We start from the raw sequence: 20,812 nt of genomic DNA on the forward strand, positions 1-20,812 counted from the left end.
TCAAAGACTAAAAAAATTATAGAAATCAGACACCAACTCACTTTCTTAGGCTCTGAGAGTCAAGTTCTTTCCATAACACCACATTATCTCTTCCAACTCTTGAATTTATGTATTTCCAGCTCTGTCTTCTCTGGATCCCGTAAGAGCAGATCTCAATATCCCTGATAGGTTGTAAAATGGTTTGCTGGTTAGAAACAATGTTATAGTGAATTTCATGATATTGAATAGGGAAATGGTAATCCAAGTAGAGAATTATTACATAAAGCATGCAGGGAAGACAAATCCATATTCTTGCAGGTTGCAAAGATTACTGTCTATTCTAGTGAAAATAAACCACCTTCTCTTCTATGCAAGAAGAGGTCTCATGTAATGACCTGAGATGAGTTGCCAGTTAAGGGCTTTGGGATATAAGACTGTATTGTGATGGAACTAATTTTTGCTACTCGCAGACGAAGCACTCAGAGAAAGCCATCTTTGAGGCTATGCTAACTCTCCTCACTGTCACCAGAGCCACTTTCATTCATAAGTCCATTGAATAAATGTGGAGTGCAGAGAATAGTGGTTGAATAACACCAACAGAGGCAATTATCATGTTCGCATGATTACCGAGAGCCGTGATAATCATGGTGAGCATCCACTTGAGGTACAGATATCCTTACATTCTGGACAATTTTAAGCCATTCACCCATGAACTTCTTACCAAAACTTTCTTGTCAATAATACTCCAACATCATCATGAATTTCAAGTATCTAACCATCTCTGCAAACCATTATATACGCCTACAACCCATGGAAGTGATAATATAGCCATAGCACAAGGGTCTCTTCTTTAAAGAAGGGTAGTGATCATATTTAGCACTTATGTTAGTCCCAATATGAGGATTCCCATCTCTGCTCTTGTACACAGGTATTCCTCAGTGGACTATAAGAGTGGAATGACCACTTTTGGCTGAGGCCAACTCTTTAGACTGGATCATCTGTAAATAAAACTGATTTTTTTCCTCCACAGTTAATTGATAATATGAGAACAACTTATGAGATCATAGTTTGGCTAGAAGACATGACGGTACAGCTATGGAAGTGGACACATTGGGAGTATTAGTCATCTGAGCATACAGTTTAGGGGGGTCTTTTAGACATACTTGGACACTAATACTGTATGTTTCATTTCCTATTGGTGGTGATGTCCTGTGGGGTACATTCAACTTTGTGGCATACAAGTTCATGATAGCAGCTCAGGTAACACATAGGATGACTTTTTGAGCCATTGTATCATTTGGAGTTCAACCAGAGAAGCAGAATTAGTAAGATATATGTATATGTATATATATACGTGTGTGTGTGTGTGTGTGTGTGTGTATAAACTCAAGCCCATAGAGCGATATATATAGCTATATATCTATATATACATACACACACACACATATACAGAGACAGGCTGGCAGAGAATAAAGGCTACACACACACACACACACACACACACAAAGGTAGAATCTATTAGATAAATTGGCTTACACATGGTATGCACTGGCTACACAAACCCAAAGCCTCCAAAACAGGCAGACAGAAAAGGAAAATCACGAGATTGGAATTCCACTGTTTGCTTTATGAACAGCTAGGAAGAGATTTGTATATTGTACATGTGATATAATTTGAAGACTCATTTTTTTCAAACACCCAACCTGCCCTTCTTTCTAGGGCTTCTGAATATCCAAGAATAGGCTGAAGAGCCACTTGCATGGTTTGCAAATGTGGCTGCCCTAAGTCTGTCCACCACTTTTCAGAAGCAGCATTTTCATTATAATGTTCAAGTAGAATTTTCATGTATTGTCCAACTGATTCAGTCCCAGGGACACCTTGCTCAGTAGCCACTGCCAAAGCTACTTGCTTGCCAAAGCATTTTGATGATCACTCCAGCCTCACTGATTATTGAGTGACTACTCCTAGCCTTGTTTCTTGACCTCTTTCTTGACTCCAGAATCCCATCAGTCCCACTGCTATCAGAGAGCCTAGTTCAAGGGTAACACTTTCCACCTCTAGTCTTGCCTTATTGAAGAGTTTCTTCACTACAACTCCTTACAAACATGCTAATGCATCCCTAACATGACATTTCTCAAAGTCATTTTCAATGGATTTTTTTCATTATTATCTTTAATGTATTTAAACATAGGTGATCCATTAGTACTTGATAAGCCCATGCCATCTTTTTAAACTCTATAGGCTTGTCTAATTTTTCTTCTGTAAAACTCAGGAATTTTTAGCATCTCAACTTCATTTCATATCAGCCACTCGTATCTAGTCTTCAGTAAACAAATTCCAGGCATTTGCCAGTCTAAATTAGAAATAGTTTATCCTCCTGGACTTGAATCTCAGGTCAGGTCCTTTCAGTCAAACTGAGATATATCTGTAGTTACATAAATGGTAGGATGGAATACAGATAAAAATAGGCATTCTCTTGGAAAATAACTGATTACATGGTTTTCAAATAAAGCAGGAAGAGCCTCACCAGCCCAGGGGAATAAGTGGCTGCTAGAACCGTCTGGTGACATTCTGTACAACTGGGGGTTCAGAGTATTCAAAGTCAACTAGATCATTTCAAATACTCACATTAGACATTTCTATGTTAAACTTTTCCCCTATCAATATCCATGTTTTTACTCAAAACCTGGCAAAGATCCGAATTCTGCCTTGCTTTTTCAGCAACTTTACCACTAGTCTCTGGCTCTGACTTTTTAAAAATTATTATTATTGAATTCTAGTCAGTTTACAATGTTGCATCAATTTCTGGTGCACAGCATAGTAGTTGCATAGATCTGTTTTCCTATTCTTTTTCATTATGGGTTACTACAAGATACTGAATATAGTTCCCTGTGGTATATAGAAGAAATCTGTTGTTTCTTTACAGTAGTTAGTATCTGTAAATCTCGAACACCCAATTGTAATACCCAATGCCTAGAAGGAATGTAAGATATTTTGGAGGGTAGCTGCAGAAACTTCCTGGTTCTTTGACCAAGATTTGAACCAGGATTTGATAACTTGCCTCTATCATTTCTTGCTTCATGCTTTCCAGTTCAGTTGGAAGCAGAGCAGCTCATCCCACTGCCACTAATTCTTCAGAGAAGGTCATAATTGAATAACTCTTTTACCATTAAGTGTTACAGATTACCAGCATTCCAATCTGTACTACCAACTAGACTACCCCTACCTCAGCCCAACCTGGTCAGGTAAAGAATCCCAACTCCCATTACCTTGCCTGAAACCATTCTGAGATCAGTTATTGTATCTTTCAAAGTTTTTAGCAGAAAATGACATAATCTCTCACAGCTCTATTATACAGAAAGGAATTTATTACAATTATCTTGTAGATTTTCTAGTAATCCAGATGCTAGATGATAGGGGCAGGGAAAAAAAAGGCTTTTTGGCAAAATGGGACTCAACAAAAACCCATGGTCCCTTCTGTTCTATGACGACACTCATGCCACCAAAATTTTCCCAAAAGTCCGTCTGTGCTTGTGGCTGCCTCTTCGTATTTTGGGTTTCTTCTTTCCAAGTCTTCCATGGTGCACTTGCTTAGCAGAATTTAGGTCACACACAGAAGCCACACTGAAAATTTTTAGCTGTCTAGCCTCTAAAGCATAGGAGGACACACCAAAGGGGATTTAGAGTTGGCCTTGGGTAAGACAGTCTGCACCATCTAGGTAAAGTGCTTCCCCAGCAGGAATCCTGATGTAGCAACATTAATAAATATTATTGAAATAAACTGAACTCCTTTGAGAAGTGCTTCCAATACCATGCTTGGTTAAATGTAATTTATCACTCTTCTGCATGCTTTTATGATTTTCCAACTCATCTATAGGTGGTGATGGAAGTTGTTCGGTATCTGGGCCGTGTTGGTGGTTACATCCCTGCCTGTATTTGTCAAAACTCAAAACTCTTCTCGAAACAGTGAAATATACTGTATGTAAATGTTATCTCATTTTAAAACAATTTTTAAAGAATATATATGCAACTAACCTCGCATCTAAACCAAATTTAAATTCATAACATTTTAAAATACCTGAAGTGATTGAAGGAAGGTAAAAATTTTACAAATACAAATTCCAAAAATACAAATTCCTATAGAATGGGATTCTAGGTCACTTGGTCTAGAATATAACTGAAGGAGGTGATTGTTTGTTTGTTTTCCTTAGAAAAGATGACTCCAAAAAAAAAAAAAAGTCTGAACTCACCTAAGCGGGTTGCATGTATATTGAAAAGTTGAAAATCCCCTTGTGTGAGATACATGTCTTATAACTGCTAGTTTACTTGGGCAATGGTAGGATCCATGGGCTTTTGGGCCCATGAGTAATAATGCATTTTCAAGCATTTCTATAGGAATAGACTTTGACTGTCATTTGCTGGCTCCTCAGAGCTGTGGTGCATAACAGGAGTGTTGGGCAGCATGCATGTGCAGGGGAAACCAGTTGAGATGAAATGACGGGACATAAAATAACAATACATTATAATTAGTGGCTGACGGGAGTCTGCAGATGGGAGAGCCATGTGGGATTGAGTAATTCAGGAGGCTCTGGAGGAAATGGAAACTGAGCTAAACCTGGAAGTTTGCAGAGACCACAAGAAAGTCCATATCTGGTGGCATCTGAGGACAATCCAAAAGAGGGCTGTGAAGAAATGAACTGGCCCCAAAGTTGCCCCTCATCTCAGAAGCTGGGTAGTGTCTTTTCAGCTCAGCAGTAAATCTGGGCTCTGATGGCCTGGAAAAACCTGAAGGGTGAAGGTCAGTCAGCTTTGCTATATACAGGAGGGTCCAGCTGCCAAACCTAATTCAGTCAGGTCAACCCGCCATATTGTTTCCACACTGAGGCCTCCGCAGGGAGTTGGTTGACAAAGTAAGGCTGAAGCCTCATTATTATAAGGCATGGATTTGATGTATTTGATTGAGGGGAAGAAGTCTACACCAACATATGTGCTGAGCGCTCAATGTGTGAATGGCACTGTATTAGGTGTTCTGGAGTAAGTGGCTTCCCCTCAGTTCTCTGAGACTCTCCAGGCACAAATGGCAATTTTCGCAGTAGAAATATACATTCAGGTCAAGTCAAAGAAAACCACAAGATTTTCAAACTACTTTCCACCCCTTAAGGCAAGTTAAACCTCCATATTTAATTTTAGTGTATTTTCACGTGAAAGATTAATTTTTTTAAATGGCAGGCCCTAAGGTTTGAAATTTGCACTTACTGACCCACACATGTGCAAGACTCTTCTGAGATTCTCTGTCCCAAAGCAAAAGGTAGAGTTCCTTAAAAAATAAAAATTAAAAAAAATCTACTTAGCCGTGCCAAAAAAAAAAAAAAAACGGAATCAAAAGTCTACTCCTTCAAAATGTCTCTTTTGGTTACTGCCTTTAAAGCTCTGCCCAGATTGATTGGGTGTGGTGTGTTAGAAAGTCAAGTCAACATGTGCTGAAAGAAAGAATCTCATTGGTCGGTCAAGGGCAAAGTGAATTAGAATGTTGGCTCGCATCAAACAGCACCATCAGCTCCATGAAAACTTCACTGTGGCATCAGCAGCAGGGATGGGCTGAATCCTGGCCCTGTCCCAGGTTCACTGTGTGACCAAGGATGATTTCCAACCTGGGTGTCAATGCCTTTACCTAGAGTCATGGAGAGAATAATGTTCACCTGCAGAGCTATCATTACAGGTAAATGAAAGTATGAGGAACTGTCCAGTCAAGTGCCAGGACCATAATCAGTACTTAGTAAGCAGAAGCTGTCCCCATGATGGTGTGAACATTTAACTCAGGAAAGGATGACATTATTGGATTAATATACAGTCTTCATTCGATTCTGATGATTTGTGGAACTGATCAGTAGACTGCTCATCCAAGTAAGAACGTGGAAGGTCAAGTAAGCCAGGATTTGAAGGACAGACAAGTTTAAAGGCTGACTTGGCCCACTGTCCATGTGACTTTGGTCAAGCCACTGAAACTCCTTTGTGTTCTTCCTTTGCAAAATGGGACAAATGTGGGGATGTCATGAGGTTTATAGAAGAGAAAGAACAGAGATGACTTAGTATAGAGCTGGGGAAGACATCCCTTGGCTTCTGGAAACTGTTATCAGTTTTGTTTACTAACTACATGGAATGATTCACAGGTTAAATGTTCATTTCTGGGCAAATTGCTTTATTACAAGTTCAATAAATTGGCAGAAGATTTAAGTGTGTGCCCTTGGTCTGGTGGAACAATTCTATCAGCAGTGGAAAGTAACCTCTGAGTGGTTTTCCAGATCACGGGAGACCAAACTATCTTCACAGAGAATTCCTGCTGGTGGAATGGGAGAGGTAATGACCAAAAGATAAAGTTAGCAACACCCCCTTTCTTTTCCTCAGAAGGCAGGATTAATGGGCATAAAATTGGTGATATGTGGATAAAAGAAGCTAAGAATCCTCTGCTGTACAAATGACAGGGGGGGCATTGATAGTAAATGTGTATCTTACATGTCCATAAAGACATAAAAATGCATGTTCCATCAAGTCAGTTATTTAAAGTGATGCAAAAAACTCAGGCCAAGCATGCAAACTAAGTGAGGAATACACAAGTTGCCAAATCTACCCTTACTTAGCTTGAAGGGAAAATATCAAGGCTACTTCCAAAAGGAAAAAGGGGAGAACAGTGACCTTCATCCGTGACACAAACTTATCCAGGTGTATCTCATTGGGAATGAAAATAGACATATGTTGGCTTCATGTATTTTACATGCTTTGAAACTGTATTTTTGGAGTGAAGTTCTTGAGAGGGTTAGGTCTACAGCCCCAAGCTCTATATGACAATTCTTTTCATTGGCTGTGCCCAAGTACTCCTATGAACATCCTTCTGAAAGGAACCCAAACACACAAATCACTTAAAATACAGAATAAGACTTGGAGGGTATTATGCTATCTGAAATGTCAGACAGAGAAAGACTGTACGACACCATGTGCATGTGGAGTCTAAAAAATAAACTGAACTAGAGAATATAAGAAAAAGAAACAAGCTCACAGATACGGAGGACAAACTAGTGGTTACCAGCGGGGAGAGGGAAGGGGACGCGCAGGAGTCGGGAGGAATGAAGAGGTACAAACTGCTATGTATAAAATAATAAGACACCTACCTAGTGGGGGAGCCCGGAGGGCGGCTAGAGGGGCGGGGCTCGGCGGAGAGGGGCGGGGCGGGGCGGAGAGCGCGGGGGCGGGACGCGGGGGCGGGACGCGGGGCGGTGGGCGGGACGCCGGGCGGCGGACGGGAGACCGAGGCTGCCGGACGCGGGCTGCAGCGGGAAAAGGAGTCCCGGGCGCCCGCCAAGGCTGCCACTGTCGCCTGCGCGGGATGGGGCCGCGAGGGCTCGGGGCGCGCTGCTCTGAGGTGGAGGTCGCGGGCGGGAAGGGAGGAGGCCCGACAGAGGCGGCTGCGGAGGCCGCGGGCTGGCGACTGGGTGGCTCCGCCGCCACCACGACGTCGCGCTCCGTGCCGCAGCCCTGTCAGCAGAAGCTGGCTGAGAGGCTCACCGTTCTTAGCGCCTGCCAGGGTCCGCACGCTCACCCGCCCCTACAACATCAGGAAGGCTTGTGGAGATCTTAAGGCAAAACCGTTCTGCCTTACTGACAAAAACCTGGAATCAGCTGTGAACTTCATAGTCAGAAAATTCCCTGCAGTAGAAACTCGCAGCAACAATCAACAGTTTGCACAACTGCAGAAAGAAAAATCAGAGATTCTGAAAAAGCTGGCATCATATTACTTCACATTTATAGATATTATGGAATTTAGGGACCATGTTTGTGAATTGCTGAATACTATTGATATTTGCCAAGTCTTCTTTGATATTACTGTTAACTTTGGTTTAACAAAGAACTACTTAGATTTGATTATAACTTATACAACACCAATGATACTGCTGTCCCGAATTGAAGAAAGGAAGGCAATCACTGGATTATACAACCATGCTCATGAAATGACCCATGGAGCAAGTGACCGAGAATACACATCCATGCTTTGGTCAGATGATTGTGGAGTATGAAACCGTTTAAAGAAGTTGAAAGAATTTGTGTTCCGTAGCCAATCTCTTTCAGACGCAGTGACTTCTCTTCAGATGGTGTACGGAAGGAATCTTTCAGCTGACCAGTGGAGAAATGTCCAATTACTGGGTCTCATCAGTGCACCGACTGCAACGCTTAACCCGGCACAGCCTGACACTATGCCTTGTGAGTACCTCTCTTTGGATGCCATGGGAAAATGGATTCTCTTTGGCTTTATTTTGTGCCATGGGATCCCAAAACTGATGCGATAGCACTGAACCTTTGGAAGCTAGCTCTTCCAAGTAGTTCTTGCATCTCTGTCTTTTGGGATGAAGGTTTCCACATTCACAAAGCTGCGGAAGAGTTTTTTGTAAACATACAAGGCTATCATAAGTGGGTTAATGAAGTAAAAGAATGCCAAGAGGCAGCTGTGTCACATGCTGGTTCAATGCGCAGAGAAAGATGCAACTTTTTAAGGTCTGCACTGAAACAATTGGCTTCTGTCCTCTCTGATCAGCCTGGCTTGCTAGGTCCCAAGGCACTTTTGTTTTTGTGGCATTTTATGGCATTTTATTTTATGGCATGATGAAATTATCTGGCTAATTCATCATGCAGATAACATGCCAAAGAAGAGTGCAGATGACTTGATAAGTAAGCACATTGCTGAATTAATATTTCACATAGAAGAGCTTAGAGCACGTGTAAGGAAATATGGACATGTAATGCAGAGGTATTATGTGCAGTACCTTTCTGGCTTTGATACTGTTGTCCTCAATAAACTTGTGCAGAATCTTTCTGTTCGTCCTGAAGATGAATCGATCATCATGTCCTCTTGTGTTAACACTATGATTTCTTTAAGTGTAAAACAAGTGAAAGATGGGGCAGCATTTGATTTCAGAGGAATGAGATTAGACTGGTTTAGATTACAGGCATATACTAGTGTCTCTAAGGCTTCACTTAGCCTTTCAGATCACAGAGAACTTGGAGAGATGATGAATACAATAACTTTTCACACAAAAATGGTAGATTCCCTGGTGGAAATGTTGGTGCAAACATGAGATCTCCCCAAATTTTGTTTTTATTGTCGTGCTTTTGAGAAGATGACCCTCAGTCAAGATACTCAATTGCATTTCCACTACTTTGCACTCATTTTATGAGTTGCACACATGAACTGTGTCCAGAAGAGTGACCTCATATTGGAGATCACAGTCTTTCCTTATGTAATATGTTCTTGATGAAATGGGCAAACAAGCTTGAAATCTCATCACTGATATTTGTGCAGAACAGTGTACATTAAGTGACCAGTTGCTGCCCAAGCATTGTGCAAATACAGTTAGTCAAGCAGTGAATAAGAAGCAAAAAACCAGACTGGTAAGAAAGAGGAACCTGAAAGGGAAAAACCAGGAGTTGAGAGCATGAGGAAAAGTAGACTGGTAGTGACCAACCTTGATAAATTGCACGCTTCACTTTCTGAGTTGTGTTTCTCCATAAATTATGTATCCAAAACATGGTGGTTTGGGAACATACCTTTACCCCACGAGAATATTTGACTTCTCATTTGGAAATCCACTTTGCTAAGTCATTTGTTGGAATGACTATGTATAATCAAGCCACACAGAAAACTGCAAAACCATCAGAGCTTCTAACAAGTGTAAGAGCATACGTGACTGTACTCCAGTCGATAGAAAACTATGTGCAAATTGATACTACAAGAGTATTTAGTAATGTTCTTCTTCAACAAACAACATTTAGACAGTCGTGGAGAGCCAACCATTACAAGTGTATACACAGATTGGAATTTGGAAACTTTGTTAAGACAAGTCAGCAATGGTCATACAGCTTATTTCCCTGCATGAAAGCATTTGTGAGTTTACCTACAGAAAATGAATTAACATTTAGTGAAGAGGAAAATTATGACATATCAGAAATGAGGTTGTTATCAGAACTGCTGGGCCCATATGTTATGAAGTTCCTAAGTGAAAGGTTTATGTGGCGTATTTCATCACAAGCTGCTGAACTTAAAAAACTTGTAGCGGAAAATGTTGATGTGCTAATACAAGTGAGGACCAGCTTTGACAAACCCAACCAGACGGCTGCACTCTTTAAAAGACAATAATCTGTTGAAAGTGTTTTGAAAAGGATGACAACAATTGGTGAAATTTTATTCTTCAGATCCTTGGCACAAGAAGCGCTTAGAGCTGTCTTGTCCTACCACATTCCTTTTCTTGCAAGTTAATGAAGATTTCAAAGGTCACATTCCAAGGGAAACTGATGTGAAGGCTGCAGTGAATGTGTGTGAGTTACCATCAGCTGCTTGTGAGACTGATCCTGCCTTGGTGGTAGCTCTTTCCTCACAAAAATCAGAAAACATAAGTCTAGAAGAAGAATATGAAATTGCATGCCTCCTCATGGTCTTTGTGGCAGTTTCCTTGCCAACACTGGCCAGCAATGTGATGTCTCAGTATAGCCCTGCTATAGAAGGGCACTGCAGCAGGTACATTGCCTGGCCAAAGCCATCAACCAAAGCAGCTTTGTTTACAGTTCATGAAGGAAGCATTGAAGAGCGGCTTGAAGAATTTCTGGCTCTTGCATCCTCCAGTCTGCTGAAAATTGGCCATGAGGCAGATAAAACAACAACAAGAAATAGACAATCTGTTTATTTACTGTTAGCTATGATTGTACAGGAATCCCTGTTCTTGACAATGGATATTCTGGGATTTTATGTTCCTTATGTCTTGCTGAGAAATGTGTACCATGCTGTCCACAAATGACGTGTTCCATCTTCTGCATAAAATACCTACTTGTTGAAGATGAGCATGCATTTTTGTTGCCTCAGTTTTACCTGTAAACTGTAGAACTATTTTACCTTAAGGCCTGAAACACAGTTTTGTGGATTATAAATTTCTTTTATATGGTTGTATTTTCTGATCATTGGCTTCCTAATATGATTATACTTCAGTATACTTTGTTGATTTAGGCTGCATGTTCACTGAATTCACTGAAGTTATTCCAATAATTTTAGAGTATCGTTTGTTTGAAAAACATACATTATTTCTATGTTTTTGATATTTGATAATGAACCAAAAAGAAAAAAAAAAACCCTTTGCTTGTTTATTTCTGGAAAAGAATTGTATTCAGTGATTATTTTTATTTGGGGATGGGGAAGGTAATCAGGTTTATTTATTTATTTTTTAATGGAGGTGCTGGGGCTTGAACCCAGGGCCTTGTACCTGCTAGGCAGGCACTCTACCACTGAGCTCTCCCCTCCCCTTTAGTGATTATTTTAGGGAGTGATATTAGGGCATTCATCTGTGTGTAAATTATTTCATACAGGGAGGAGTTCTGGCCTGTACCTATGGTTCTTATTGAAAACAAAACTGGATGTGCATTTCTGTGATGTTATGAATACATATACACTTTATTTTGAAACATTTGCCAAACTAATTACTATAACACTGTATAACATTAAAAAGATAAAGGACTGCTTAACATTAGAAGCTGTGTCCCCCGATTCTAAACAGCAGCATGTGGTGTTGCTTGTATAAAGCCTGGTGACAATCTTTAGACTACTTTCCATGGTGCCCTGTGCTACTAGCACTATCATTTTACCTTCCTATACAATAAACAATCTTAGACATTTATCAACTGTTGATACAAATGTTAGTCCTTATTCACTTTTTATATCTATTTTAAATTTTTGAAATTCAAGTGTATCTGCCATAACATAAAGTAAACACTAGATAGACTATAAAAAATAAAATAAAATAAATAAGCTACAAGGATATATTGTACAACAGAGGGAACATAGCCATTTTTACAATAACTATGAATGGAATAGATCCTTTAAAAGTTATTAACCACTTTGTCATTCACCTGAAACGTATCCATCAACTATACCGCAATAAAAAATAAAATAGATACAATAAAATACAGAATAAGAGAGAGGATGGTGAGGCTTAGAAAAATGTAGATTAAGTTTGCAGTGTCACACTCGATCAGGATGACTTTCTAAAGGTTTTTACGTCAAAGACTACAAGAAGTAGCTTGTCATACAGTAATTATTATTTTATGTTTCAAAATAGCATTTAAATATTCTGATACAGAAGAAGAGTAACATGTGGAAATGGAGAATTTTAAAATAATGTGCTAATTCCACACTAAACAGTTAGCGGTTCTCAAGACTGCAGATGTGCACTCATGAGTTTTATTTCTAAGGAGAAGCCCACTCCTTGTGTATCTGGTAAAGCAAATTCTTCAGACTGACTTCTCTAATCTGCTCCTAATTTCTAACAGCTCTCAGCCTGAGAATACCCAATTTTCTTTCTCTCGGTCCTTCGCTTACTTAATTTTACTTCCCCCCAAAGCTCTGTCTTCTTTGTTATTCTCAACACTTTCATAAAGTTTCCCACCAGACTTTCCAGGAAATAAGCTGAATCACTTTCTGAGTTAATTTGCAGAGTTTTACAGACTCTGAGGGGAAGAAAAACTCGAACACAATTTTCAATTCTATTCCACCGAAATTACAGATCCCAGATGTACAAACAAAATGCACCAATGTTGGAAGAAATACTAGACTTTAAAGAGTTTATACTGTTTCTAACAGGTTTATATTGGCCAAGTTTATCAGTTCTAGACAGCATTTTAAATTTGCAAAGATTGTGGTTTATAAATACCATCCCAGCTTTATGTACCACCGATGATTTTTAAGTGATTTCATATAAATTATTATTATTGTTATTATTATTATTGTAAAGGTGTTTTTGTTTCATTGTGAATTAAACACTTCATTAAGAATGAGAAATTGAAAGATCAAAGTTGCTATTTTTATAATCACTGTGAATTAAATGACAGATATGTAAGCTATTACCACTGATTTAATGAACAGATTGTATTTGTACAATTTATAACACCTGGTCTTAAAAAGATAATGACATCATCTTCCCTAAATGCTCTGCATTCCTTTTTTAATTTTATTTTTAAAATTTTAGTATTTTTTCAGTGGAGGTACTAGGGATTGAACCCAGGACCTCGTGCATGCTAAGCATGTGCTCTTCCACTGGGCTATACCCCCCTTTTCAGCTATATGCTCTGCATACTGCCATGTGTCACAGGCTCTATCTAGGACTTGGTGACATTGTTAACATCCTACTCCATCACACGAAGTTCCTTCTGCACCACTCTCAAGTTGCTCTAACTGCCCAGTTGCTCCTTGCATTTTAGATTTCCTCATCACTGGTTAAATATACTAATTCCTGTAAATTGCTCAAAATGGGGTCTGGCAGAGAGTGAAAATTCAATAAATGTTACCTCTTAACTATTATCATCTTTGCTACTAATGATACCATTTGCACCCTCACTTGAGATTTTGTAGAAGTGTCATTGTTTTAAAATTTGCATCATGCTATAATTAGGTCTTTAGTTTTCATATTTTAGCCTCTTTTAATATTTTAGTGTGCATGAAAAGAAATGTGAAAGGAGAACATACCAAAGAAAATAAACTTCCATTATTATTTTAGGCACTCAGTCCTGCAGTTTGGAAATTATGGAACAATATTAAGACCTGGTCTAATTCCTGTATAAACTGTAAGTGCAGTTGTGTGTATATATGTTCATTTTGTATTAGTGATGCATAGAAAAAAGTCTAGAAAAAGAATAGACACCAGATGGATAACAATGATTATTTCTAGTGTTGGGATTAGAACTAACCTAACTTTTTAAGCAATATAGTTCTACAGAACTTTTAATGTTCAGTAGTTTGTGCTTTTTTATAATAATAATACTTGAAAAATTTAATAGATTCTTGATTCTCTTTCCAATTGTACTGGTTAATACAATCCAAATTCCCTTTAGACACCAACATTTCTGTCTGTGTGTGTACACATGTGTACAAATATTGGAGAGCCCAAATCCTGTGTAATAACAATGCAGAGATTATTGGAAGGAGTGAAACGTGCTGTCCATCTTGTCCATAGCCCTTTACACCATCCTAACTCTGTTGCCCATTAAGACTTGTCCCCAGTCTGCTTCTGTGAAACTCCCACCTGGCTGGCCTTAGAACACCTAGTCTCATCATTTTGATGCAGAACCTGCCTCTATTTCAGCAGACTCGGTGTTTGGAAGTGGACTGTAATTTGGACCCTTGATGCTTCTCCATGCACCTGGCTGACCCCTTTAGCTCTCAGTCTTCTCCAGGAACTTTTCCACTAGCTCCTGCCTCATGGTGGGAACTCATTATCTGAAACAATCCATTCTGCAGGAAACAGCTTATCTGGAAGTGAGGGTAAGTTCTCAGGGAAAAAGAGTGATCAAAACAGGATGACCTGCTGCATTGGTACTTTATGTAAAAGCCTTGTGATGTGATTTATAATAAAAAGTGCATCTTTGGTCTTTGTCTCCATTTCTGACACTGCTGCTAAAACCTTTGGAATTTCCTAGGTGATGAGAGTAATAAATTGTTATGTTAATGAGGTAATTTTGGACTGAACCCAAGGATGGGGGCTGGTTGTCAAGAGAACCAACCATAGGATTAAAGGGTTGGAACTTTCAGTCTCACCTCCGACCTCTGGGGTGTAGAGTGGAGAGAGGCTGGAGGTTGAATCAGTCACCAATGGCCAAGAGTTACCTAATCTTGCCTATGTAATGAAGACTACAGAAAAACCCAAAAGGACAGGATTTGGAGAGCGTCCAGTTTGGCAAAGTATAGAGAATTGGGGAAAATGGTGCACTCAGAAAAGGCATGGAATCTCTGAGCTCTCCCTATACCTTGCCCTGCGTATCTCTTCCATCTGATTCTTTCTGAGTTATAGCCTTTTACAATAAACGAATGATCTAATAAATAGAATGTTTCCCTGAGTTCTGTGAGTCACACTTGCAAATTAATCAAACCCAAGGAAGGAGTCATTGGAACCTCCAATCTATAGTTAGTGAGTTAGAAGCAAAGTGGACAACCTAAGTTTGGCATCTGAAAGGGGAAGGGGGGAAGTCTTGGAGGACTGAGTCCTTAACCTATGGAATCTGGTTCTATCCCCATCTCAAGGCACATGGTGTCAGAATTAAGCAGAATTATAGGATACCCAGCTGGTGTCACAGAATTTCTTGATGGTATGGAAACCAACCCCCTCTACCATGGTGGAATTAGTCCCAGATTTTTATACCTAAAGCCTGATGAATGACTGGCATGAACTGAAAATGCTACCTCTTGGCCAAAGCACAGTCAAGGCATGGAGACATCATTTAGGTGATAGATACAAAATAATACAAAGATAGGAGACCAGGCAGCCATTGTTCAGTCTTGTTTCTGGACATTCAGTGTGTCTGCACGTCCCATCAACAAGAATGAAAGCTAGAGGAAAATAGTAAATAATAAAGATAATATTGGGACTCCATTATTAATCACTCCCAAAAGGAGACAATCAGAAGAAGTGGACCCACCTCTTCAGATTAAACAATGTAATGGGGGATGGATCATGGAGAAGGGGCCCCAAAGTAGCCGGGGGCCTCCAAGATGGTCAGATCTGCTTTCCCATGGAAAATCTGTCCCCAAGAGCCACCTCAGACAGGAGGAAAGTTTGTTCACAACTTGGTCTCCCTCCTGAAATCCACCTCAGGGTAGATACAGCACTGGGCAAGGGGCAAGACACAATAATCAAGAAATGTCCTATCACCCCGCATTTCAGAAAAATGCAAAGGTTGGGGCATGAACTACCAGTCAACATTTGTGGTGAGGAGATCTGTCACATCTAACTTTTCTAAGCCTTTTCTAGGTCGCAAGCCTGGAATCTGATGATACCACTTGACATTCTCCCCAGGGAGATGTGCATACGAACACTCACATTTCCATTCAGTCTCAGAGACTTCAAAGATGTCCCGCTGCCTATAGATGCCAGGTAAGGACCTTTGGAATAGACGCTAAAACCCTTTGCAGAAATTTAAAGCACGGTGGGAAAGTAATCTTTCACATTTACCATATAAAACACGGGATTGTTAATACAGAAGGTAGAGGGAAATGGTGATGGCCTTTCCTGCTGCCTTCTTAGACTGAGGAGGGAAGGGTCCTTGGAAACCACTCTCATCCCATAGCTCTAGCTTGCATCGTTGTTAGCCAATAGAAATAATAATCGGAGTCAAAGCAAAAACCATCGTGTACCTACCACGTGCCAGGCCTCTGGCACAAAACTATTCATTTATTTAACAAGTAGTTATCAAGAATTTTCGTGGTCATTTAAAATAAGTTAATACACAGAGATAGGGGATAGTTGACACACAGCAAGTACTCAACATAAGCTACCTATTGTTATAACAGCCAGGAAGTACAAAGATGCTGCTGGGTTTATATAAAAAGGCCCACCAGGACACCTGGCACCACACCTGCCTGAAAAGTGATTGATCTACCCAAAGCATAAGAACCATGTATTTCCCTTAAAGCTTGTGTTTTGGTTAAGACCGCCAAGAAACTACATTTAGTGTTAACATCCAAAAGTACTGCTGAAACCCGGGGTTGAACCAGGGACCTTTAGATCTTCAGTCTAACGCTCTCCCAACTGAGCTATTTCAGCGTGTTCAGCTGACTTCCCCTGCAATAACTATAATGGAATGTTTGTTTTATAAGAAGAAGAAAAATTAATATTCAGTGTCAGCTGGAGGTAGGCATTTGACAAATCTTACAGAGGTGATGAGGCAAGGTCCTTGTTTCCAAGATAGATGTAATAAATCATTTTCCTTCTCTCAGTTCTATGTTTAACTGCCCTGCAATCTGGTTTTCCCATTTGAAAAATAAATTGTGGACTTTTTTCATGTCAGAAAAAAAAAAGCATGTCTTTACTTCACATTTCCATCCTAATATATGCTTAATTTCTAGAAAAATGGCAGCATGGTTCACATAAAAATTTAATTAAATATCACTTTTCCACAAAAGCAATATTCCCAAAGGCCCATTGACATAACCAGGACTGGAAACCAGCTGAAGACTAACGCTCCAAGGAGATCACCAAAGTGTAATGCAGACACAAAAGAATATGAACAGGAAAGATGAAATCGACTGAAAAGTTCCATGGTAACAGGATAATGAGCCTCCAGAGTTGCCCATGTCTTAACCCCCAGGCAATACAATATGCTAGGTTACCTGGCAAAGGAAAATTAGGGTTGCAAATGGAATTGTTGGCTAATCAGTTTACTTTGAGATTGGGAGCTCATCCCGGACTATCCAGGTGGGCCCCATGTAGCCACAGGAGTCCTTACAAGGTGGACGAGGGAGGCAGAAAACAGGGAAGCGGAGGGGAGGCAGCATGGGAGGGACCCAGCCTGCCGTTGCTGGATGTGAAGATGGAGGCGGGCAGCCTCTGGAAGCTGGAAAAGGCAAGAAAACAGATTTTCCCTTGGAAACTTTGCAAAACAATGCAGCCCTGCCTACATCTAGAGGAAGGCTGATTTTGGTCCTCTCAGCTCCAGACTCGTAAGATAGTATATTCGTGTTGTTTCAAGTCATGAAGCTTGTGGTAGTTTGTTACAGCAGCAATTGGAAACAAATACAGACTTGTGGGAAATATATTTATTAGTAAATTAACTGAATATTTGAATTTTTAATATAAATTTGCCTTCAATTAATACTGTAGCTTGAAGATAAGCTATCTTTGATGTGGTGAAGTCTCAGATTATTTTCTCCTAAATAATTTTAAAAACTATAAACTCAATAAATATGGAAAGTAGGGTTGTAGCTAAATTCTGGTAAGTAGATTCTCTATGATTTAAAGGAGACTGAATCTAACACCAAGTTTATTTGTCACAAACATTTCTCCATTTCCTAGCTAGTTAGGTAAAATCAGTGTAGTGAAAGAATCAGGTAACTGAATTCCCTGGACCATAGTTTCCTCAATTTCCTCTATAAAATGGAAACATAATATCTGTTATGGGATGAACTTTGTTTCCCCCAAATCCAGATGTTGAGGTCTCAGCTCCCCATACCTTGGATTATTACCATATTTGGAGACAAGCTTGTTAAAGAAGTGGTTATTAAAATGAGAGTATTAGGGTAGGACCCTAATCCAGTCTGATTGGTGTCCTTATAAGAGGAAGAGACAAAGGGCCCCACCTTGCACTGAGGGCCAGCCCTTTGCAATAGATCCTTCCACCATGGCCCTCCAAGGCTGGCAACCATGCCTGCACCCTGATCTAGGACGTTCCCCCTCCAGAACTGTGAGAATATGAATTCCTATTGTTAAGGTGCTCATTCTGTGCTATTTTGTCACACCATCCCGAGTGAACGAATGCAATACCCAATTCACAGAGTAGATAAGGAGATTAAGCGAGACCGTGTCTGTCAAAAGCACTAGGTAAGTATCCAGGGGTAATGATATGGAGAATGATACAGAGGTCTTGAAGCAAAGACAAAACTCTAACATTTTTCAGATCTCAAGGACTAACTCTTTGAGAATCCCTTTGTTTTGCCCAGCAAATTTTTATAGAAGAAAAGAAGCACATTTCTGCCCAAAAGTAAACTGCTGACTTAACATAGCAGGTACTTTGAAGATATACAACGTGTTTCAAGAAACCAAAGTCATTTGTCTGAAGTCATCCAGAAAACCAGAGTCTGGGAGTTGGATAATCATTGCAGTCACAATTTCCTTCTCCAGCAGCTTGGTGGAAAGACATTTTTTAATAATGGAACTTTGCTTCAGCTGCTTATTAGGCACATTAAATCAGTTATTTTGATCTTTTCTAAATGTTCCTTTGGGAGACAAAACCTAAGTCAGGATACCTTTGAGTCATGGATTTCAGACATTAGAATTTGGGAGTCTTAATGATTTGAATGAAAAATAAAATAATGACAGAAATATTTTTAGCAAACCTCTGAATATTGAGAAAAAGTAGCTTTTACCAAAATGAAATAAACAAACAAAAAGTCAGAACTAAAGCTCATGAGTCTTTAAATCAAATCTTATCCTTAAGTCTGTGACATTTCCTTGAACAGCTTTGCTCATATGGATCTGTTTCCCAGAAGAGATTTCCCTCTGGATCAGTGATGGTGTGTTACCCTCTCCTCAGGATAAGGAGGGGAGGAGTCAACTTCCCCACAGATAAGCCATGGTGATGTCACCGTTACAGTAATCCTGTGTCTCAGATTTCTTTTCAAATTATGTTCCTTTTCATATACAACCACAGAGGCTCCTTGCTCTGTGGTCCTATTAGGTCCTATATGGTTCTCTGTTCCTTTTCTACCAAAGCCAAGTGAAACATTGGCTCTAGGATCAAGGAATCTGAGACTTAGACTTGTCATTTTCAGTCTACAGAATTAACTCACAGCACATTGGGGATTAGAAGTGCTGATATTAACTCATTAATAAATACTCTTCTCAAAGCCTGCCTCCATCAGCTTCACACCCCTGTTCATCTTCAAGTTCATCAGCCCACTGTAGGGACCTCCTGGGAGACTTGGCTGGTTAGCTCCAGGCTGGTCTGGGCAGCGGCGGCTGCATGAGCTGAGACCTGTGGGGAAGGCACCGTCATCTGCAGCCTTGAGCCTGGCTCGATGTGACTGCTCACACTAGGGACACAGCTGCCGTGGCCCCATGTGCTTCCCTGCCCAGGAGCTGAGACTCGTAACCCTGCAGGCTCAGCAGATTCCCCCGACCCAGTGGTCTGGCTGTGACCCCACCTCTAAGAGCAGAACAGCAGGATGGACCAGAAGTGTCTGGGCTTCTAGGACCTCAGCATCAAAGTCTCAGCCCCATGATGCTGCCGTGTTCCCTGACCTGCTCTGGACTCTGATTCTGGGTTCAGCTCTCCTTCACACTACAGATTCTAGATTTCCCAGAATATAATTGACTCCTAGAAAGCAGAAGTGCTTTTTAGAAGCTGCATTTATTTATTTTTAATTTTTACTTATTTTTATTATTTTGGGGGGAGATAATTAAGTTTGCTTGCTTATTTATGTTAAGAGGGAGTACTGGGGATTGAACCGAGAACCTCGTACATGCTAAACATGCGCTCCACAACTTGAGCTCCACCCTCCCCCCTTAGAAGCTGCATTTATTATGATGGATTTCTAATTTCACTGTGGATTTCCTGTACTGGATGTAGGGTGGGTCATGGTGAACCTGCCATGGTGATAGCTTTGATATTGTGTTTAATTTGTTCACATAGTGGAACAAACTGTCTCTTGGACTCACAATACATTCTTAACTCCAATTAGCTATAGTGAAACCTTATCATCAAATAGCTCTGGGCTTCAATTTCCTGACAAAATGTTCTCTGATCCCTGCCAGGACCAACTTCCAGAATTCCATGGGGCCCTAGCCACCCGCTAGGCCAGAAGAGACAGAGTGGCCAGTAGGTTATTGTAACCAAGCTTCAGAACTCAAGAAAGCACCCCAGCCCTGAAAGAGTCAGTGCAGCCTCTACAGCAAGCCTTCAGCCCCCAGGAGCTCGGACTCTCGGTCTGCTCCTCTGTTGCTGCTGACTCACCAGTGGCAGGCTGGGTAGTGACAGCTAATCTCTCATTCGAGGGTCTAGATTTACATCAATGCAGTCCCAGTTCATGGAACTAGAAGTTCTTTCATGGCACAAAACAGACCATTTCTCATGCTCTGAATCTCATTAGAATGAATGTCGAAGAGGCTCTGTAGGACCTGGTTCCCAATCTATCCAGTCAAATCTTAAGAAATTCTCACAAGAAAGTGCTGAGTAACTATGGTTTAAATACCAATGTAAGTTAAAAACTGCTTTCACCTAGGGGATTTTAACTGGTCATGACAGTGTTCTACAAATATTG

The 20,812-nt window shown here is 40.3% G+C and overlaps 1 non-coding gene and 1 pseudogene across 1 annotated transcript; one reads left to right on the forward strand and one right to left on the reverse strand.

The window, feature by feature from the left end:
* The first annotated feature begins 7,120 nt into the window (after window positions 1-7,120).
* On the forward strand, window positions 7,121-10,964 carry LOC140688911 (nck-associated protein 1 pseudogene; annotated as a pseudogene).
* A 5,564-nt stretch (window positions 10,965-16,528) lies between these two features.
* Window positions 16,529-16,601, reverse strand: TRNAF-GAA (transfer RNA phenylalanine (anticodon GAA)). The gene has a single exon. It is a non-coding gene; the product is annotated as a tRNA-Phe (tRNA).
* Window positions 16,602-20,812: the final 4,211 nt, after the last annotated feature.

This window comes from Vicugna pacos, chromosome 24 (assembly GCF_048564905.1).
Source record: "Vicugna pacos chromosome 24, VicPac4, whole genome shotgun sequence".
NCBI classification, from domain to species: Eukaryota; Metazoa; Chordata; class Mammalia; order Artiodactyla; family Camelidae; genus Vicugna; species Vicugna pacos.